Here is a 26,490-nt window from a genome sequence, read left to right as displayed (position 1 = left end):
GTCTGGACTTCGACCGTGTCTGCATGTCAAAAGTTTTGCTTATCATTTAGTGTCGAAAATTAATTGCTTATCATTCTTAAAGTCTAGACACGTCCTACTGCCTCTATTGTATAGACAGTGTATAGATAAATTCATATCTTAGCGTATCTGTTATTGTTACATTTGCCTGACAGCTTCCGTAGATTCCTCCGTAACTTATGGGATTTTAGTATTATATATGCATAGGTAAATTATGTATGGCAGGGTACTAATCTACATCCTATAATCTATTTCTTATCAAAAATCCTTTATTCAATCGTACGAAATGGAGCTCGCCACTAGTTCAAATTTTTCGGAACCCAACAGCTATTCCGACATGGACGTTCACCTAAGCTCCGAAAGCAGTGTCACCAGATTGAATCAACCAATCATCCATCCCTAATTCATCTGATGGGTTCGTAGCCTACTAAGTCATTGGAGACAAGAAGAAGTTAATCCCTTCCATTCATCACATTGCCCTCTTGGCGATGAACCTGAAGCATTTACCGGAGAACCTGTTCGAGACACCATTTTCTCTCTCATTTCCAGAGTATCTCGTCATGAGTACATACTATCTCAGATTCTAGATCTTATTAATCCGTTCGTTCTGACCGACAATCATTCCGGAATAACGGAAGAAGTCAACGAGCCTCGCGCTCAAGTAATCAATTTGGAGAACATGGTGCAAAACCTACCAGCTTCAGCAACATCACCAGCACCAACAGTACCACCAGCGGCCCAAGATTCAACATCACATGCCTCAAAATCTCATTCTGTACCTCGAGTATAATCATCGTTCTACGTATCTTTCTACGTCATATATCTTCGTTCTATCTGACGAATTATGTAATCTCTAATGTTTTAGAGATTATGTACTCTAGTTCTAAGCGTAAATCATATGAGTTTAATATCATATTAACTCATTAAATCCATGATTACATCTGAAGAAAATATATATATAAGTATATTTTCATAAAGATTGTAATTAAAAATTCTTTTGTACAAACTGTTAATGGTGAAAATATTTTAACGGGTAGGTAATACCCGAGGAATATTTAGATTTCATATTAATAAGTTACACTGTATATTCTTCGAAGCTGATTAAATAGTTGTTTACTATCCTACTTACATCCACCGCTATACGAATCCGTTCACCACAGAATAACCATTTTCATCCAATTTCATATTTGGACTTTGATTTATCAGAATCCAACAAGTGGCATAATGAAGAAAACATTGGACAAAATAAAATTTGTTAGAAACAAACAAATTAACTATGAGAAATTTTGTTAAGAATCCACGCCAACTGTTCCTAGCTAACTTTTAATTCCGTATTACCTTTTATTTATGGCAATTTATTTATCGCAATTTATTTACCGCAATTTATTTATCGCATTTTATTTATTGCAATTTTAATTCTCGCAATTTTATTTATCCTCATTTAATTTCTGTTATTTATTTTACGCACTTTAAATATCGGGACACGTATACAAGGTTTTGACATATCATATCGACGCATCTATATATATTATTTGGAATAACCATAGACACTCTATATGCAGTAATGCTGGAGTTAGCTATACAGGGTTGAGGTTGATTCTACAATAATATATATAGTTTGAGTTATGATCGAGTCTGAGACATGTACACGGGTCACGATACGTATTAATTAATTCGAATATTATATATGAATTATTGAATTGTTAAGTGTGGACTATCGACTGTGGACTAATAATGTTGGACAATTAAAATGAATTAAAATATTGATTATAACATATGAAACTAAAAACCCCTTCAAGTTTGCCACTTGATTTCATCTTAAACCTCATTTGTATCTTGACGATTACAAACTGCGTTCAAACCCTTCATGATTCTTGAAAACACCTCAATCAAGAGGATGAACCAACAGCACTTCATCTATGGAAGAAAAGATTGATGCATATAGTTATGCACCTGAAAACACTCGAAACCTGAGTAAATGTTTAACACGTATCTGTGCTAGCTCTTTTGGCATTGTTATTACCAGAAATAACTTTGCAATCCCTTTCCAAAGTAGACAAATTTTGTCACAGCTCCGGCAAATCAACATCGGCCTTTCGTTCGAATAAACTCTATTATAACCTTGATTTATAAGTTTGTCTTTTGTCAACGTTACCGGAGAACCGCTTATATTCCACCACATTAACGGTAAAACTTACCAACAACTTTGTTGATCTTTGACTTTCAGAAAAATTATTACATTCATTGAAACCCTATCATATACTCATCCGCATCTTGTAACAAGAATTGCCTTACCAATTACCGGGAATCAGCAATCAGTATTTTGAATCTCGCAGCGTTTCTTCATCAACAGTTATATGTATACCTATAACATTCATCTCTTAGAATTATGATCTTCCATTTTGAAATTCTAAAAAGCACTCTAGCTTACGAATCAGATCTCTGAGTTCTAAAAAAGCTGATGAAGCAGCGAAAACTGAAGACTGTTTAAACAGTCAAAAGTTTGATAATAAAGAGCGATATACTGAAAAAGCTCAAAAGTTTTGAACTGAAAAAAAAACGGATTGAGCAAACCATGAAGGAGACTCTAAACATATCACAAGAACTAAACTTGTACATAAAGAATCCTAATGATTTTATTTCTAATGAAATCCTTAGCGAATACCTTGCTCCTTAATCGCTCTAAATCATCGTGAATAAATTTCTTCATCACAATCTGATTCTGAAATTCTAAGATATCACCGTATCTTTCTTTATTAATATCTTCAATGTTTCTGAAGATATCTTCATAAATATTCTTGTCTGATATTAATTATCTCTCCGCTCTATCTGTGGTATAGCATAAAGGAAACTGTTTTAGTTTCTAAATTCTAAAGAAAAAAAATCAAGTTTAAATTAGGAATGTTTTTGAAGTAATGTTGGGGACTGAAGCATGAGTTAGTATAATATAATGACACTTGATCAACGTGATTATATTACAGTAAGTCATGCTGAGTTTCTAATGGGACGTGAAGATTCACAGATCATAACGTCATCACGTGCCATGTTACATAACTCTTTCATTCTACTTAACCTCTGAACATATCAAGAAAGTATATTCTTGATAGTTCTATTCTCAGTGATTCTGATAATTTGACAAATCAAATCGTGCTAATACGTTCTTTCTTATTTAGAACATTAAGTTCATTTGAAACTTCTTACCTACGAATTCTGGACCATTAATCGCTTAACTTAAAGTCGGGAAGAGAAAACAAAAGCATGGAGCTCCGAAATATAAAGGAGGATATAAAACCTGATAACAACACCTAAATTACAAAACATGTATGTCAATGTTTATTACAACATAAAGACACGGGAGAATTAAAAACACTATAACCCCAAGGGCGAAGTAAAAGAAAACAGATTCCTTCGGTGGAAGTTGGAAAAGGAGAATGATTGTTGCGATAGTAAGGATACGGACAAGAATCAAAACTGGATTAAGCATTTTCATAATCTTTTGGATGTATGAACTAAGAAAGCAAGTATAGAAATGGTGAGAATAATGGAAACGAAAGAGCTTAATTTATAATGGAAATATCAGACAGAGTTATCGAGGTAGATCACCGTATTTAATTATAGGAATCTTAATTTCCTTATTCGCCGAAGAATCAAATCTTTTAGATTTCGAAGATTTTCTTTATATCCCTTGAATTCTGGAATTCAACCAAGACAACGTCAAAAGCTAAGACGCACCTTATTTTCTAAATTCCACCGTGATTACATCAAAAGTTAAATCTCTATCTAAATCTGTTGTGACAGCTTCATTCGTACGCTTCACCTAATCGAATCGTTTTACCTATATTAGTCAATAAAAATTATAAAACTCCATTCATCAACTCATATTTGTCATGAAAACATTTTTATTGTTAGCCATGACCACCTCACTCAAATTTCGGGACTAAATTTCTTTAATGGGTAGGTACTGTGACGACCAGAAATCTCCGACCAAATTTAAACTTAATTTCATATGATCTCGACACGATGAGCAAAATCGGTAATGTTGAGTCTCAAAATTTTTGAACTGTTTTAATATATTCATTTAACCATTGACGACTCTCGACGATTCACGAACTATTGCCTGTATATTTATATAAATATAAATATAAGAGTATATATAATACTTTGCATAAATAAAATACACTTTAATTAATTAAGAATGTAAAAACAGAATAATTAAGTACAATTAAAATGAATAAATATAAACATGTACATGATATTATCATTATTATATTGTAATATATATATATATGATTTCTATTAATTATTATTATTATATTGTAATATATATATATATATATATATATATATATATATAATATAAATATTTAATATCTAATAAATGTTTTTATAAGATATATAATATAAATATTAAATGTTACATAGTTAATAAGATATAATTTCTATATATTAAATTTACATACAAGTTAAAGTATTACTGATATATTTGTATTACTTACATTAAAAATAAATGTTAATATCTAAAAAATAGTATTAACAATATTATTATATAAACAATGAAATTTGATATATATAAACTATTATACTATTATCATTATTAATATTATATTCATTAGTAATTAACTAGCATTATTATTTGTATCATTAATAAGATTATTATAATCATTATTATTAATTAAAGTTATTAAAATTTAGCGTAATTGTTGGTATTAATATTATCAATTATCATTACTAGGTCCTTATCAATAATTTTATTATTATTAGTAATATTAATATTGTAATATTAATAATATTAATATATTTATACTTGTAATAAACAAAAATTTACAAATTATATAATCAAATATATAAGTATATATTTATTTAAATACATATACATAAGCGAAATATTGTTACATATATGTATAAATACGTATACAGTATTCAGGTATATAAAATATTGATATATAAATTTAAATAAAGATAAATATTAATATATATAATTACATATAATAAGTCGTTAATACTGTATGTACGCAAATAATTACATATAATTTTGTAGTCTGTTTTCAATCCCTTTCAATCTGTGTAATAAATTGTTTCCTACTTACAAGTTGGTACTAACGACTCCACTTAAGTCATAATAACAAACAAATTCGTACAATTTAACGTTAAATTATATTTTGTTCGTACAAATTATTATCTGATTGAAAATAAAGCTATCGACCAAACTTACTTTAAAATGAAATCAAATCCAGTGGTAAATAATGCCAATTGATTATACATTATCAACTACTAATCACAAAAATCATTCACAACCCTTATTTAATCGAATTTTAAACAGAAAAAGCGATGAACTCAGGTCTGTCTCTGTTTCGTGTTCAAAACCAGGAAAACTGGATTTTGATTTTAATTTAAAAATGTAATAAAGCAGTCTTGTTAGGAATCGTTCAATAAAGCTTTCTGTAAAATCTTAGCTCTCAACTCCTTGTATCAAGCTTCAATTTTTGCGTCAAAGTTTTGGAAATAAAAAGTCAGCAATTGTTCTTCAGTTAAATTTGAAGTTTCTGTAGCAATTTGAGCTAAATTGATAATTATTATAGTTTCTAGTGATGATTTGAAACATATTTGGTGTTATGATCTTTGGCTAAAATGTTCAGAAAATTGAAATCTATTTTTGAGTTCTTATCTTTTTAATCGAACAGCAGGCCTGCTAATTTATCTTTTATTTTATTTTTTGTTTGTTTAACTGAATAAAAGAATCCAACAGGTCGTTTATAATCATAATTTAAATCTTAATTAAGATTGAGATTCGTGAGTGTGATCGTACTTCATCTCTGATTGATTGAGTATTGAAGAGGATGAAGAAAGAAGGAAAACAGAAAAACGGGTTTAAGTAAATGGGTATTCAATAATAATCAGAAAGACAAAACTGGAGAGATGGTTAAGGTAGTTTGTGGGTGAGCGAGGAGTCTCGGGTTCGAGCCCGGTTCGGGGCGTTTTCTTTTTAGAAAAGCTTTTGAGGTAGTTTTTGATTTTTAAAAATTATTATTATTACTATTATTATTATTATTGTTAATATTAATTGTATTATTGTTGTTATTAATATTATAATTAATATTTGCTTGTATTATCATTATTTGTTAGTATTATTAATATACATAATGAAACTTAGGGTTATTATTATGATTATCACTATTGATTAGTGTTATTATTACAAGAATTATAACTATTATTATGAATATCATTACTAATATATGTATTATTATTATTAACATGTTTAGGATTATTATTAATATCATCCTTAATATGAAAACAATAAAATTTACTATTTATTATTTTTATCATTTTATAATTATTAGTATTATTATTATCATTATTAATAATATCATTACTATTATTAGTATTATCATTAATAAAGTTATTATTATTAGTAACTCAATAATGTCAAAACTATCATTTTTAACAAATAAATAACTTGGTATATAAAATGTATTTAGTACATATACTATAACTATATAAATATTTCATATAACTATATATGTTAACATTATCTTGATAAATAATTACAGGTAACAAACTATTGATTTTCAAACATAATAATAATAATGTATATATACATACATGTATATATATGGATATATATATATATATATATATATATATATATATATATATATATATATATATATATATATTAATGTAACTAAATGAATAGATATTAATCATTTTAAAATATATATATACACAATAAATATATATAACATATAATTTAAGATATAATATAAGTATATGTTTTTAAATGGAATTTAAAATAAATCCTTTATAACTACAAATATATATAAATAATATATATTAATAAATAAAATTATGTGATTTCCATTATATATTTTAATATATATATATATACACAAATGATATAGGTTCGTGAATCCGAGGCCAACCCTGCATTGTTCAGTTGTTCAATGTCGTCATATGTATTTTTACTACAAAATACAATATTGTGAGTTTCATTACTCCCTTTTTAAATGCTTTTACAATATATATTTTTGGGACTGAGAATACGTGCGCTGTTTTTATAACTGTTTTACGAAATAGACACAAGTAATCAAAACTACATTATATGGTTGAATGATCGAAGCCGAATATGCCCCTTTTACTTGGTAACCTAAGAATTAGTAAACCAGTCTACTAATTGACGCGAATCCTAAAGATATATCTATTGGGCCTAACGAACCCCATCCAAAGTACCGGATGCTTTAGTACTTCGATGTTGTTTTATCATGTCCGAAGGATTTCTCGGAATGATAGGGGATATTCTTATATGCATCTTGTTAATGTCGGTAACCAGGTGTTCAATCCATATGAATGATATTTTTGTTTCTATGCATGGGACGTATATTTACGAGAATTGGAAATGAAATCTTGTGGTCTATTAAAATATTGAAATGATTGTTATGATAAACTAATGAACTCACCAACCTTTTAGTTGACACTTTAAAGCATGTTTATTCTCAGGTATGAAAGAAATCTTCTGCTGTGCATTTGCTCATTATAGAGATATTACTTGAATTCATTCATGAAATATTTCAAAAGACGTTGCATTCGAGTCGCTGAGTTCATCAAGATTAATATTAAGTCAATTATAGTTGGATATATTATGAAATGTCATGCATGCTGTCAACTTTTGATGTAATGAAAGGGTGTCTTTTAAAAACAAATGCAACGTTTGTAAAATGTATCATATAGAGGTTAAATACCTCGCGATGTAATCATATGTTATTGTATTCGTCCTTATGGATTAGGACGGGTCGCTTCAGACTATAGTGCCTTTAATTGTTGCCTTTAATTATTAAATGCTACACTATAGCTTAGAAACTATGCTTATTAAATTCTTTAGTCTTTCTTAGAATGCCGAGCCAATCCAAGAACTCTGCTCACTCTCCTAAGTACTATCCAATTCCGCCACCACATTTAAATGCGACACCATGATTTCTAAAATTCTCGACATTCCTTTATCATCTATCATGGTTTTATGTATTACATATTTATTACATGAAATGTTATCCATGATTCTTGAAATCTCTACTATTCATATTCATTACTTTCGAAAATCTTTGCTTTCTCGTTATTTTTTATCATTGAATTTTCTTGACGAATGGCGTCTACGAAACTCTAGAATGGAAGGGTTTGGATTACCGATTTAAAGGATCCTATAGCTCAAGCCCCTAGACCTGAATAGGCCATTACGAATTGAAAGTCTTTAATCAAAAGATTATCTTATTACATACTTATCATTTTTTTATCTCGACACGTCATACTGCAATTATTGCATAAATGGGGTATAGACAAATCATATCTTAACATATTTATCCCAGTAGACTTTTTCTAATAGTTTTCCTAAATTTCCTCCGTAAATTACAAAAATATTTTTGCTATATATACATATTCAATGAGACAAATATATCATTCAGTATTCAACACTCATCTCATATCGAAACCCTTATCCGATCACATAATATGGATTTCTCACTTGATTCCTCGAGCTCCACAGGCAGCGTAACTGGAACGAACGAACCAATCAGTCATCATCAATTCTGGATGAATTGGGGATGGGTTCGTAGTCGACTCAATCAATGGAGACAAGAATAAGGTGATCCCTTCCACCAACCGAATTCACCTCTTAGCGAAGAACCTAAAGCACTTACCGGCGAACCAATCCAGAACACCATTTTCACCCTCATTTCCAGGATATACATGAATATATAATATCTAGAATTCTAGATCTTATTCATCCTCTTTTTCAAACCGCCAATCATTCCGGTGTAATAGAAGAAGTCAACGAGATTCGCGCTCAAGTAGTGGCTTTAGAGAATATGGTGCAAAATCTAAAAGCATCAGCAGCATAACCAGCACCAACAGCAACCAACAATACCGCCAACATCACCAACACCGCAAGTACTGAAAGCACCAGCAGCATCACAAGCTCCGCAAACTCCGAAACTACTGAAGACAGCAACACCATATATCAAGGAATATTAGTAATAATGAGTTAAGATGTATTGACTCATTCTTTATGAAGAATTATATATGTATACTTTATATATATATATATATATATATATATATATATATATATATATATATATATATATATATATATATATATATATATATATATATATATATATATATATATGATTTGGAACAATAATAAATCTTTTCGTACTAAGCTATTACGTGTGAATCTTAACTAGTATGTAACTACTTGGTTAATTCATATCACTAATATGCTATGATGTACACCCTTCATTAATGACTTAACAATCGTTAATCACTGCTTCAGCACAATTGAAGCGACCCATCCCAATCCATAAGGACGAATACAATAACGTATGATTACATCGCGAGGTATTTGACCTATATATGATACATTTTACAAACATTGCATTTGTTTATAAAAGACAACCTTTCATTACATCGAAAGTTGACAGGCATGCATACCATTTCATAATATCCAACCTATAAATGACCTAATCCATCATTTAATTAATAATAATCTCTATTGACTCAATGACTTGAATGCAACGTCTTTTGAAATATGCCATAAAAACTCCAAGTAATATCTCTAAAATGAGCAAAACCACAGCGGAAGATTTCTTTCAAACCTGAGAATAAACATGCTTTCAAGTGTCAACCAAAAGGTTGGTGAGTTCATTAGTTTATCGTAATCCATCATTTCCATAATTTTAATAGACCACAAGATTTCATTTATTTAATAATCATACACTCATAAGTGTTTAAAATTCATTCATATGGATTGAACACCTGGTAACCGACATTAACAAAATGCATCTAGAATATCCCCAAACATATAAACATCGAAGTACTAAAGCAGTTCAAATTCTCTGACTGGGGCGTGTCAAAGCCCATAGATCTATCTTTAGGATTCGCGTCAATTGGTGGCAATTATAATAAACACCAATTCTTAGGCTACCATGTTCAACAAGGGCGATATCCGGTATAACAATTCAACCATAGAATATAGTTTTAATTACTTATGTCTATTTCGTCAAACATTTATAAAAGCGCATGTATTCACAGTCCCAAAAATATATATTGCAAAAGCATTTAAAAAGGGAGCAAATGAAACTCACAATATTGTATTTCGTAGCAATAATGCATATGACGGCACTGAACAAGTGCAATGTTGGCCTCGGATTCACGAACCTATATTAATTATATATATTTATATGTTGGTCAATATTTGTCTAACAATTTAGGTCAAGTCATAGTGTATCACAATCCTAATGCTCGAGATTATTATGCAAAAGTCAACAAAAGTCAACTTGACCCAAAATGGCTTCCAAAATCTATACATGTTTATAATATAATTTAAATATAGTCGTTATATGTATTTACATATATTTATCAAATTTTATTAGAGTAATTAGTACATGTCATTTATTAATAAAAATTTTATTAAAATTTATATATGATAAAAATATATTTTTATATATCTCAAGTAATAAAATTTATTAAGTTCACTTAATATCACAAAAATATAGTGGTTTGTATTATTAATGTAATTATATAACGTGTGGTAAAAATGTCTTTGTATCACTTATTTATTCGATAAAATAATATTGATAATAATAATAATGAGTAAAAGTTGTATTATTTTGTAATAATAATAATAATTATTATTATTATATTAATAATAACAATAACAATATTTATATTTATATTTACTAATGATGATATTAATTATAATTAAACGATTATTCTAATCATGATAATTTTAATAATAACGATACTTTTTATTATTAACTGTAATAATAATAATATTTTATAAAAATAATAATTCTATTCAAAATGATAATTTTTAATAATGATAATAATAATGATATTTAATAATAACAATGATATTTCTATTAAAATCATAAAAAAATGATAGTTTTAATATTAATGATTCTTTTAATAATAATAATAACTATAAAAATAATAAAATGATAGTTTTGATAAAAATATTGATTATTTTAATAATAATAATAATAATAATAATAATAATAATAATAATAATAATAATAATAATAATAATAATAATTAGATTATAATAATAATGATGATAATAACGATGATAACGATTACAATAACGATAACGATAACAATAACGATAACGATAAGGATAACGATAACGATAACGATAACGATAACAATAACGATAACGATAACGATAATGATAACGATACGATAATGACGATAGTAATAATAATAATCATTTTAACAATAATACATAAAATTATAGATAATTCAATTGACTATATCTTTTAATCCGTACATCGAAACCATACGCTTCCTAAATGAAAAGTTATTAATTTTTCGCCAGCTTTCCAACGACATGCATATCATATACCTTATCTTAGTAGCATATGTATCAAATTCATAATTCATAAAAACTATCTAACGACGAAATTAAGCATACAAGCATGCATGATCATATATACTCGAGCACTAGTCAGGGATACACTATTAATATATAAAAGATAAGATATGAATACTCACGTATCAATATTGAGATTCAATATTGCAGGAAAGTACATAGATGCAACGAAAATGATAAACGTTAGGTTGACCTCACGAGCAATACCCTCGAACAATACCCATAACCTCCATAGCTATAACCCATAATTTCCTTAGCTCTATCCCGTTTGAAAACTTATTTTGAAATCGCCTGAACATAACTCCGTCGTAGTATTTTATGTATACTAATAATATCTTGAAATAATACTGAGTAAATATATATATATATGTAAATCGATTGAGAGAGTTTAGAGAAATATATTTTCAAGTTTCTATGAAATAATGAAACCTATTGAATTCTATTTATAATAGATTTTTGAATTATTAAAGTGAATTATTAAAGTATGAATTATTAAAGTGAATTATTAAAGTTAAAGTAAAGTAAAAGTAAAGTAAAAGGTAAAGTTAAAGTATAGTAAAAGTATAAAACTATGTACGTATAATACGCGTATAAATATATATAATATTAATTTAAATTGTTATATATATATTTAATAAAATAATATATAAATATCATTATCTTTATCATACTGGTTAAGAAATGAGTTGTCAAAAGTGGTTCTAGATATTTATAAAAGTTATATACGTTTTAATAATAAAGTTCTTTTTAAACTGAAAACATTTTTGTACGTTTGGAACTAAATCAAATAAATATGATAATTTTGTTTTCCAAAACTAAATATATTTTAGAATCATTTTGTTAAAAGGTTAAAATAATGGAAATCGTTATATCATAAAACGTTTTAGAAAAATAAAATTATATATATTCATAATAGGTTTCAGGTTTTTAAATTACAGTCTGTTGGTGAAGCATGGGATAAAGTCCAAAGGTTAAATAAACGTATGAAATCATCTTAATGAAAAATTTCGAGTTACTTAACTTGTCGATATCCAACAGCTAAGTTATTTACACTCCACGTTCTTACTTTCACATTAAATAAAATGAAAGTTAACATAGTTATCTTATCAAGGTCACGAGGAAAATATTATAAAACATGAATTGGAAATTAATCAGGAATTTCCACTAACCCTTGTCTAGTTCCTCTAAATTGACACATTTGTTCTTACTTATAAATCACTTTACTATTTTCCGAATGTTGTCAAAAAGAATAGATTTCTTAAATCACAGTGGACCTCATAACATAGACTCGTAATCATATCACAATGTATCGGATAATTCAATCATTTAATATTATCTTTTAATTCCGTCGATAAATATATTAAACATATATTGAAACAAATACGTTTATGTAAAGTATTATACATCTAATACTTTGTTAACATTTTCAATTAATATAACAATATTATATATATCTATATACACATAAATGTTCGTGAATCGTCGAGCACAGTCAAAGAGTAATTGATTACATGAACACAGTTCAAAGTTTTTGAGATTTCAACATTACAGACCTTGCTTATCGTGTCGGAAATATATAAAGATCAAGTTTAAATTTGGTCAGAAATTTCTGGGGTATCACAACAATAAACTCCATTTCATAATAAACTAAGTGTATTATTCAAATACATGTTTGATTTTACACTCCTATTTTCGATGTACTCGAAACTTTCTAGAAAACATCATTCGTGCCTTGCGAATTTCACAAGAATTCCACGAGCACCAACATCATACACCGAGGTATATCAATAACAATGAACGATGAACTATTGAATCATAACTTCATTAGTGAAATATTCCGCGACAATTATGAAATCTCTAAGGTTTTGGAGATTATTTATTCTCGTTTCAACCGCAAATCAAATGAGTTTAATATTATATTAACTCATTAAATCTATATTATATCTGAAGCATACATATATGAACATATATCTCCATAAAGATTGTAATTAAAGTTCTTTTGTACAAACTGTTAATTGTAAAAATATTTTAACGGGTAGGTAAAACCCAAGAAATATTTATATCTCACATTAATATGTTACATTGTACATTCTTCAATTCTGATTCAATAATCAGTAACTATACTACTTACGTTCACAAGATATATGTATCTGTTCACTAAAGAACAACCGTTTTCATTCAAAATTCAATTACATATTCTGATTTTGACATATCAGAATCCAAGTAAAGCTTTAACAAGTGTTACCTTACTAAAAGATCACTACATTCCTGAAGGAGGCTGTGGACAAATCACAAAGACCAAACCTGCCTTCAAAGAATCCAAATGATTCAGTATCTGCTGAAGTCATTAACGAATACCTTGCTCCTGACTCTAAACCCTTACGGACAATATTCTTCATCATCCTCTGATCTTAGATATTCTAAGATATCATCATATCTTTCATTATAAATATCTTAGATATTTCTAAAGATATTTTATAACTCTTCTTATCTGAAATCAATTATCTCTTCGCGCTATTTGTATTACATCATAAAGGAAACTGTTTTAGTGTCTAAATTCTGAAAAAGTTGAACTTAAAATATGAATGCTTTTGAAGTAGTGTTGAGAATTGAAGCATGAGTTAGTATAATATAATGACACTTGATCAACGTGATTATATTACAGTAAGTCATGCTGAGTTTCTAAATGGAACGTGAAGATTCACAGATCATAACGTCATCATTTGCCATGTTACACGATTCTTGTATTCTACTTAACCTCTAAACATATAAAGAAAATATTTTTCTTGATGATTCGGTCTTTTTCGAGGTATTCTGGTAATTTGACAAATTAAGATCGTGCCATTACAATTTCCTTCTTAGAACATTAACTATGTTCATTCCGAAATTCATATCTACAAATTCTGGACCATTACATGCGGTGTTTAATGGCAAGAAAAGAAAACAAAAGAATAAAGCTCCAAAATAGAAATTGGAGTATAAATCGCAGCAAATAGGAGAGAGCATTAACTGTGGATGACAATGATTATTGAAGACAGAAGCAGGGACTTTGAAATACAAAGGAAGATATAAAGCCCAACAACAACCCAGAAATTACAAACCATATATATCGATGCATATAGCAATATAAAGACACGGGAGGACTAAAAACACTATAAAACCAAGAGTATAGTAGAAGTAAATATATTCTTCCGGCGGTAGATGAAAAAGAAGAATGACAGATATGAAAGTTAGAAATATATCAAGAAGCAAAACTGGATGAAGCATATTGATGAATGCTTTAAAGTATGAATTGAGGGAGGAAGAATAGAAGGTGAGCTGTGGAAATAAAGAAACGAAGGGAGTGGATTTATAGCGAAAAATCTGACAGAGCAATCGTGACATGTTATCACATTTAATCAAAGAAGATCCTAATTTCCTTAATTACCGAAGAATCAAATCTTATTACGAAGATTTTCTCTAAATCCCTTGAACTTCGGAAATCAATCCTATCTACATCAAAAGATATGACGAATCTACATTTATTCATTTCACTCTTTTGTGATAACTTCACTCGTACTCTTCACAAAATCATACTGTTTTATCTATATTACTCGAAGATGATAAAACTCTAATTTTTAGCTTGTAAGCGTCATGAAAACATACTTATTGTCAGCCATGACGATCCCAATCAAATTTTGAGACGAAATTTCTTTAACGGGTAGGTACTGTGACAACCCGGAAATTTCTGACCAAATTTAAACTTGATCTTTATATGTTTCCGACACGATAAGCAAGGTCTGTAATGTTGAAATCTCAAAAACTTTGAACTGTGTTCATGTAATCAATTACCCTTTGACTGTGCTCGAAGATTCACGAACTTTATGTGTATATAGATATATATAATATAGTTATATTAATTGAAAACGTTAACAAAGTATTAGATGTATAATACTTTACATAAACGTATTTGTTTCAATATATGTTTAATATATTTATTGATGAAATTAAAAGATAATATTAAATGATTGAATTATCAGATACATTGTGATATGATTACGAGTCTATGTTATGAGGTCCACTGTGATTTAAGAAATCTATTCTTTTTGACAACATTCGGAAAATGGTAAAGTGATTTATAAATAAGAACAAATGTGTCAATTAACGGGAACTAAACAAGGGTTAGTGGAAATTCCTGATTAATTTCCAATTCATGTTTTATAATATTTTCCTCGTGACCTTGATAAGATAACTATGTTACCTTTCATTTTATTTAATGTGAAAGTAAGAACGTGGAGTGTAAATAACTTAGATGTTGGATATCGACAAGTTAAGTAACTCGACATTTTTCATTAAGATGATTTTATACGTTTATTTAACCTTTGGACTTTATTCCATGCTTCACCAACACACTGTAATTTAAAAATTTGAAACCTATTATGAATATATATAATTCTATTTTTCTAAAACGTTTTCTGATATAACAATTTCCATTATTTTAACCTTTTAACAAAATGATTCTAAAATATATTTAGTTTTGGAAAACAAAATTATCATATTTATTTGATTTAGTTCCAAACGTACAAAAATGTTTTCAGTTTAAAAAGAACTTTATTATTAAAACGTATATAACTTTTATAAATATCTAGAACCACTTTTGACAACTCATTTCTTAACCAGTATGATAAAGATAACGATATTTATATATTATTTTATTAAATATATATATAACAATTTAAATTAATATTATATATATTTATACGCGTATTATACGTACATAGTTTTATACTTTTACTATACTTTAACTTTACCTTTTACTTTACTTTTACTTTACTTTAACTTTAATAATTCACTTTAATAATTCATACTTTAATAATTCACTTTAATAATTCAATTTAATAATTCATACATTAATAATTCAAAAATCTATTATAAATAGAATTCAATAGGTTTCATTATTTCATAGAAACTTGAAAATATATTTCTCTAAACTCTCTCAATCGATTTACATATATATATTTACTCAGTATTATTTCAAGATATTATTAGTATACATAAAATACTACGATGGAGTTATGTTCAGGCAATTTCAAAATAAGTTTTCAAACGGGATAGAGCTAAGGATATTATGGGTTATAGCTATGGAGGTTATGAGTATTGTTCGAGGGTATTGCTCGTGAGGTCAACCTAACGTTTATCATTTTCGTTGCGTCTACGTACTTTCCTGCAATATTGAATCTCAATATTGATACGTGAGCATTCATATCTTATCTTTTATATATTAGTAGTGTATCCCTGACTATTGCTCGAGTATATATGATCATGCATGCTTGTATGCTTAATTTCGTCGTTAGATAGTTTTGATGAATTATGAATTTGATACATATGCTACTAAGATAAGGTATATGATATGCATGTCGTTGGGAAGCTGGCGAAAAATTAATAACTTTTCATTTAGGAAGCGTATGATTTCGATGTATGGATTAAAAGATATAGTCAATTGAATTATCTATAATTTTATGTATTATTGTTAAAATGATTATTATTATTACTATCACCGTTATCGTATCGTTATCGTTATCGTTATCGTTATCGTTATCATTGTTATTATTGTCATTATTATTATAATCTAATTATTATTATTATTATTATTATTATTATTATTAAAATAATCAATATTTTTATCAATACTATCATTTTATTATTTTTATCGTTATTATTATTATTAAAAGAATCATTAATATTAAAACTATTATTTTTTATGATTTTAATAGAAATATCATTGTTATTATTAAATATCATTATTATTATCATTATTAAAAATTATCATTTTGAATAGAATTATTATTTTTATAAAATATTATTATTATTACAGTTAATAATAAAAAGTATCGTTATTATTAAAATTATCATGATTAGAATAATCATTTTATTATAATTAATATCATCATTAGTAAATATAAATATTGTTATTGTTATTATTAGTAGAATAATAATAATAATTATTATTATTACAAAATAATATAACTTTTACTCATTATTATTATTATCAATATTATTTTATCGAATAAATAAGTGATACAAAGACATTTTTACCACACGTTATATAATTACATTAATAATACATACCACTATATTTTTGTGATATTAAGTGAACTTAATAAATTTTATTACTTGAGATATATAAAAATATATTTTTATCATATATAAATTTTAATATAAATTTTATTAATAAATGACATTTATTAATTACTCTAATAAAATCTGATAAATATATGTAAATACATATAACGACTATATTTAAATTATATTATAAACATGTATAGATTTTGGAAGCCATTTTGGGTCAAGTTGACTTTTGTTGACTTTTGCATAATAATCTCGAGCATTAGGATTGTGATACAGTATGACTTGACCTAAATTGTTAGACAGATATTGACCAACATATAAATATATATAATTAATATAGGTTCGTGAATCCGAGGCCAACATTACACTTGTTCAGTGCCGTCATATGCATTATTTCTACGAAATACAGTATTGTGAGTTTCATTTGCTCCCTTTTTAAATGCTTTTATAATATATATTTTTGAGAATGAGAATACATGCGCTTCTATAAATGTTTGATGAAATAGACACAAGTAATTGAAACTACATTCTATGGTTGAATTGTTATACCAGATATCGCCCTTGTTGAACTTGGTAGCCTAAGAATTGATGTTTATTATAATTGCCACCAATTGACATCCTAAAGATAGATCTATGGGCTTTGACACGCCCCAGTCAGAGAATTTGAACTGCTTTAGTACTTCGATGTTTATATGCTTGGGGATATTCTAGATGCATTTTGTTAATGTCAGTTACCAGGTGTTCAATCCATATGAATGAATTTTAAACACTTATGAGTGTGTGATTATTAAATAAATGAAATCTTGTGGTCTATTAAAATTATGGAAATGATGGATTACGATAAACTAATGAACTCACCAACCTTTTGGTTGATACTTGAAAGCATGTTTATTCTCAGGTTTGAAAGAAATCTTCTGCTGTGCATTTGCTCATTTTAGAGATATTACTTGGAGTCATTCATGGCATATTTCAAAAGACGTTGCATTCAAGTCATTGAGTTCAATAGAGATTATTATTAATTAAATGACGGATTAGGTCATTTATAGGTTGGATATTATGAAATGGTATGCATGCCTGTCAACTTTTGATGTAATGAAAGGTTGTCTTTTAAAAACGAATGCAATTTTGTAAAATGTATCATATAGAGGTCAAATACCTCACGATGTAATCATATGTTATTGTATTCGTCCTTATGGATTGGGACGGGTCGCTTCATGTGGTATCAGAGCGGTGGTCTTAGCGAACCAGGTCTGCATTAGTGTGTCTATCTGATAGTCGTTAAGGTGCATTGGTGAGTCTGGACTTCGAGCGTGTCTGCATGTCAAAAGTTTTGCTTATCATTTTTGTCGGAAATTATCTGCTTACTATTCTTAGTCTAGACACGTCTTACTGCATTAATTGCATGAATAGTGTATAGACAAAATTCATATCTTAACGTATATGTTACTGTAAACTTTGCCTGACGTATTCCGTAAATTCCTCCGTAATCTACGAAATCTGTTGCTCTATATATAGATATTCTATGTAATTAGAATACCACCCGATAGCCGAAAAATCATTTCATATCGAAAAATCCTTTATTCAATCGTACGAAATGGAATTTGTCATCAGTTCAAGTCCCTCGAATTCCGAAATGAAATCCCACTCAAGCTCCGAAAGTAGTGTGACCGGAATGGATCAACCAATCAGCCATCATCTATTCTGGATGAATTGGGGATGGGTTCGTAGCCTCCTCAATCATTGGAGACAAGAAGAAGGTGATCCCTTTCATCCACCACATTGCCCTCTTGGTGAAGAACCTGAAGCACTTACCGGCGAATCTGTCCGAAACACCATTTTCTCTCTCATTTCCAGAGTATCTCGTCACGATTATATACTATACCAAATTCTAGATCATATTTATCCACTCGTCCGAACCGACAATCACCCCGGTGTAATAGAAGAAGTCAACGAGCTTCGCGCTCGGGTAGTGCCTTTGGAGAATATGGTGCAAAGGTTACAAACACTAGCAGCATAACCAGTATCACTATCATCAACACCAACAGTACCATTACCACCATCAACAACAACATCCGCATCCCACACCTCAACATCACAATCTGTACCTCGAGCATCAACATCATACGCATCATAGATACCAAAGAGTACCAACAACAATAACTGATGAAGTATTGATTCATAACTTCATTAGGGAAACATTCTACGGCGATTATGTAATCTAAAGTCTTAGAGATTATCTATTCTAGCCCTAACCATAAATTAGATGAGTGAACCAAAATGATAAAAGGAAGAGTAAAAACCTTGACAAGGATGGTGCGTGATTTACAAGCTAGACTTGTTTTACCAGCAGCGTCAACAGTACCATTAGCATCACTAGCACCGTCAGTACCGTCAGCATCGTCAGAAACAGCAGCATCTATAACATCACAAGTTCTGCCAGTTCAAGAATCACTGTGGATATTATTACAAATTAACAACAAGTATGTCATATCAACGAGTTATGAAGTATTAACACATTTCCATTGAAGGATTTATATGTATATCTTATATATATAAAATTTTAAACCATGATAAGTCTTTCCGTACTAAGCTATTATATGTGAAATCTTAACTACTCGGTTAATTCATATTACTAATATGCTATGATGTACATCCTTCGTCAGCAAATTAACCATCGATAACTACAATCTCTATTTCAATTCAATGAATTCTATTTCATAATAAATTAAGTGTATTATTCAAATATATGTTTGATTTTATATTTTCATCATCGATGTACTCGAAACTTTTCAAACAACATCATTCGTACCTTACGAAGTTCACAAGAATTCCACGAACACCAACACCATGCATTAACAAATAACGAAGTATTGATTCATAATTTCAATATCAATGAAGAAATACTTATGTAATTTCTAAAGTTTTAGGGATTACCCAATTCTAGTTTCAACCGTAAATCAAATGAGTTTAATTTAATATAAACTCATTAAATCTATGTTACATCTGAAGAAAATATACACATGTATATTTTCATAAAGACTGTAATAAAATTTTTTGTACAAAATATTAATTGTGAAATTTTTTTTAACAGGTAGGTAATACCCTAGAGATATATAAATTCACAATTAATATGTTACATTCTTCGAATCTGATTCAGTAAATCATCCACTTTACTCCCTACTTTCACAACAATATACGTTCTTTTATAGAAATCAAAACAACCATACTCATTCAAAATCTAATTACATATAATGATTTTGAAATCTCAGAATTCAACTCGAGGTATAACCAAAATCATTACTCTTAGATCCTTACATCTTTCAAAGCTATACTTTGACTTCAAAACTGTGTTAGAACATCATAGGTATATTAACGTTTACAATATGTGTTCAAAACCTTCGAAATTCCTTAAGACACTTCAAATAATGAACAATCGATATGATGATCCAACCACATGTTACCCACAGTTATACACCGGAAAAACTCTCGAAATCAAAGTCATAGTTTAACACGTATCCGTGTCAGACTCTTTGGCATTTATTAGCTAAAATAACTTTTCAATTCCTCACCAAAGTAGTCAGTTTTGTCACAACTCCAGCAAGTCAACTTCGACTTTTTAGTCAAAACAGCCTTATTATAACCTTGATATATACGTTGCCTTTTCGCCATCGTTACCGGGGAATCGCTTATATTCCACCACATTAGCAGTAAACTTATCAGCTAGTATAATGATCTAGGATTTTCCATAAAATCATTATATTTATCAAAACCCCATCATTTACTCATCTGCATCTTGTAACAAGAATTGCCATACGAATCATCGGGAATTAGCAATCAGTATTTTGAAATCTCGCAGCATGTCTACGTTAATGGTTATATGTGTACATATAACGTCTATCTTCTAGACTTACATACTTCGAATGTGAAATTTTTGGAAAATACCTTAAACTGTGAACTAGATCTTCGAATTTTGGAAAAATGCTGATGAAGCAGCAAAAACTGTAAACGACCTTAACAGTCGAGAGTTTGATAATAAAGAATAAGGTGTTGGAAAATCTCAGAAAAAGAGAAGGTTTGGAACTGGAAAACGGATTGAGGAAACTATGAAGGAGGCTGTGGACAAATCACAAAGACTAAACCTGCCTTCAAAGAATCCAAATGATTCAGTGTCTGCTGAAGTCATTAACGAATACCTTGCTCCTGACTCTAAACCCTTGCGGACAATATTCTTCGTCATCCTCTGATCTTAGATATTCTAAGATATCATCATATCTTTCATTATAAATATCTTAGATATTTCTGAAGATATTTTTATAACCCTTCTTATCTGAAATCAATTATCTCTTCACACTATTTGTATTACATCATAATGGAAACTGTTTTAGTTTCTAAATTCTGAAAAAGTTGAACTTAAAATATGAATGCTTATGAAGTAGTGTTGAGAACTGAAGCATGAGTTAGTATAATATAATGACACTTGACCAACGTGATTAAATTACAGTAAGTCATGCTGAGTTTCTAAATGGAACGTGATGATTTACAGATCATAACGTCATCATTTTCCATGTTACACGATTCTTGTATTCTACTTAACCTCTAAACATATCAAGAAAATATTTTTCTTGATGATTCGGTCTTTTCCGAGGTATTCTGGTAATTTGACAAATCAAGATCGTGCCATTACAATTTCCTTCTTAGAATATTAACTATGTTCATTCCGAAATTCATATCTACAAATTCTGGACCATTACATGCGGTACTTAATGGCAAGAAGAGAAAACAAAAGAATAAAGCTCCAAAATAGAAATTGGAGTATAAATCGCAGTAAATAGGAGAGAGCATTAACTGTGGATGACAATGATTATTGAAGACAAAAGCAGGGACTTTGAAATATAAGGGAAGATATAAAGCCCAACAACAACCCAGAAATTACAAACCATATATATCAATGCATATAGCAATATAAAGACACGGGAGAACTAAAAACACTATAAAACAAAGAGTATAGTAGAAGTAAATAGATTCTTCTGGCGGTATATGAAAAAAAAGAATGACAGATATGAAAGTTAGATATATATCAAGAAGCGGAACTGGATGAAGCATATTGATGAATGCTTTAAAGTATGAATTGAGGGAGGAAGAATAGAAGGTGAGCTGTGGAAATAAAGAAATGAAGGGAGTGGATTTATAGCGAAAAATCTGACAGAGCAATCATGACAGGTTATCGCATTTAATCAAAGAAGATCCTAATTTCCTTAATTACCGAAGAATCAAATCTTATTACGAAGATTTTCTCTAAATCCCTTGAACTTCGGAAATCAATCCTATCTACGTCAAAAGATATGATGAATCTACATTTATTCATTTCACTCTTTTGTGATAACTTCACTCGTACTCTTTTCCAAAATCAAACTGTTTTATCTATATTACTTGATGATAATAAAAGTCTAATTTTTAGCTTGTATGCGTCATGAAAACATACTTATTGTCAGCCATGACGATCCCAATCAAATTTCGGGACGAAATTTCTTTAACGAGTAGGTACTGTGACAACCCGGAAATTTTCGACCAAATTTAAACTTGATCTTTATATGTTTCCAACACGATAAGCAAGGTCTGTAATGTTGAAATCTCAAAAACTTTGAACTGTGTTCATGTAATCAATTACCCTTTGACTGTGCTCGACGATTCACGAACATTTATGTGTGTGTGTGTATATATATATATATATATATATATATATATATATATATATATATATATATAATAGTTATATTAATTGAAAACATTAACAAAGTATTAGATGTATAATACTTTACATAAATGTATTTGTTTCAATATATGTTTAATATATTTATCGACGGAATTAAAAGATAATATTAAATGATTGAATTATCAGATACATTGTGATATGATTACGAGTCTATGTTATCAGGTCCACTGTGATTTAAGAAATCTATTCTTTTTGACAACATTCGGAAAATGGTAAAGTGATTTATAAGTAAGAACAAATGTGTCAATTAACGGGAACTAGACAATGGTTAGTGAAAATTCCTGATTAATTTCCAATTCATGTTTTATAATATTTTCCTCGTGACCTTGATAAGATAACTATGTTAACTTTCATTTTATTTAATGTGAAAGTAAGAACGTGGAGTGTAAATAACTTAGATGTTGGATATCGACAAGTTAAGTAACTAGACATTTTTCATTAAGATGATTTCATACGTTTATTTAACCTTTGGACTTTATCCCATGCTTCACCAACAGACTAAATTTAAAAACTTGAAACCTATTATGAATATATATAATTCTATTTTTCTAAAACGTTTTATGATATAACGATTTCCATTATTTTAACCTTTTAACAAAATGATTCTTAAATATATTTAGTTTTGGAAAACAAAATTATCATATTTATTTGATTTAGTTCCAAACGTACAAAAACGTTTTCAGTTTAAAAAGAACTTTATTATTAAAACGTATATAACTTTTATAAACATCTAGAACCACTTTTGACAACTCATTTTTTAACCAGTATGATAAAGATAACGATATTTATATATTATTTTATTAAATATATATAACGATTAAAATTAATATTATATATATTTATACGCGTATTATACGTATATAGTTTTATACTTTTACTATACTTTAACTTTACCTTTTACTTTAATTTTACTTTACTTTTACTTTACTTTAACTTTAATAATTCACTTTAATAATTCATACTTTAATAATTCACTTTAATAATTCATACTTTAATAATTCATACTTTAATAATTTACTTTAATAATTCAAAAATCTATTATAAATAGAATTCAATAGGTTTCATTATTTCATAGAAACTTGAAAATATATTTCTCTAAACTCTCTCAATCGACTTACATATTTTTAGTATTATTTCAAGATATTATTAGTATACAAAAAATACTACGACGGAGTTATGTTCAGGCGATTTCAAATTAAGTTTTTAAATGGGATAGAGCTAAGGAAATTATGGGTTATAGCTATGGAGGTTATGGGTATTGTCCGAGGGTATTGCTCGTGAGGTCAACCTAACGCTTATCATTTTCGTTGCGTCTACGTACTTTCCTGCAATATTGAATCACAATATTGATACGTGAGCATTCATATCTTATCTTTTATATATTAATAGTGTATCCCTGACTAGTGCTCAAGTATATATGATCATGCATGCTTGTATGCTTAATTTCATCGTTAGATAGTTTTGATGAATTATGAATTTGATACATATGCTGCTAAGATAAGGTATATGATATGCATGTCGTTGAGAAGCTGGCGAAAAATTAATAACTTTTCATTTAGGAAGCGTATGGTTTCGATGTACAGATTAAAAGATATAGTCAATTGAATTATCTATAATTTTATGTATTATTGTTAAAATGATTATTATTATTACTATCGTCGTTATCGTATCGTTATCGTTATCGTTATCGTTTTCGTTATCGTTTTCGTTATCCTCGTTATTATCATCATTATTATTATAATCTAATTATAATTATTATTATAATTATAATTATTATTATTATTATTATTATTATTATTATTATTATTATTATTATTATTAAAATAATCAATATTTTTATCAAAACTATCATTTTATTATTTTTATTGTTATTATTATTATTAAAAGAATCATTAATATTAAAACTATCATTTTTTATGATTTTAATAGAAATATCATTGTTATTATTAAATATCATTATTATTATTATTATTAAAAATTATCATTTTGAATAGAATTATTATTTTTATAAAATATTATTATTATTACAGTTAATAATAAATATTATCGTTATTATTAAAATTATCATGATTAGAATAATCATTTTATTATAATTAATATCATCATTAGTAAATATAAATATTGTTATTGTTATTATTAGTAGAATAATAATAATTATTATTATTATTACAAAATAATACAACTTTTACTCATTATTATTATTAGCAATATTATTTTATCGAATAAATAAGTGATACAAAGACATTTTTACCACACGTTATATAATTACATTAATAATACATACCACTATATTTTTGTGATATTAAGTGAACTTAATAAATTTTATTACTTGAGATATATAAAAATATATTTTTATCATATATAAATTTTAATATAAATTTTATTAATAAATGACATGTATTAATTACTCTAATAAAATCTGATAAATATATGTAAATACATATAACGACTATATTTAAATTATATTATAAACATGTATAGTTTTTGGAAGCCATTTTGTGTCAAGTTGACTTTTGTTGACTTTTGCATAATAATCTCGAGCATTAGGATTGTGATACACTATGACTTGACCAAAATTATTAGACAGATATTGACCAACATATAAATATATATAATTAATATAGGTTCGTGAATCCGAGGCCAACATTGCACTTGTTCAGTGCCGTCATATGCATTATTGCTACGAAATACAGTATTGTGAGTTTTATTTGCTCCCTTTTAAATGCTTTTGCAATATATATTTTTGGGACTGAGAATACATGCGCTTTTATAAATGTTTGATGAAATAGACACAAGTAATTGAAACTACATTCTATGGTTAACTTGTTATACCGGATATCGCCTTTGTTAGACTTGGTAGCCTAAGAATTGGTGTTTATTATAATTGCCACCAATTGATGCTAATCCTAAAGATAGATCTATGGGCTTTGACACGCCCCAGTCAGAGAATTTGAACTGCTTTATTATTTCAATTTTTATATGTTTGGGGATATTCTAGATACATTTTGTTAATGTCGGTTACCAGATGTTCAATCCATATGAATGAATTTTAAACACTTATGAGTGTATGATTATTGAATAAATGAAATCTTGTGGTCTATTAAAATTATGGAAATGATGGATTACGATAAACTAATGAACTCACCAACCTTTTGGTTGACATTTGAAAGCA

Source organism: Rutidosis leptorrhynchoides, chromosome 9, assembly GCF_046630445.1.
Source record: "Rutidosis leptorrhynchoides isolate AG116_Rl617_1_P2 chromosome 9, CSIRO_AGI_Rlap_v1, whole genome shotgun sequence".
NCBI lineage: Eukaryota > Viridiplantae > Streptophyta > Magnoliopsida > Asterales > Asteraceae > Rutidosis > Rutidosis leptorrhynchoides.
This window is presented reverse-complemented; position numbering follows the sequence as displayed.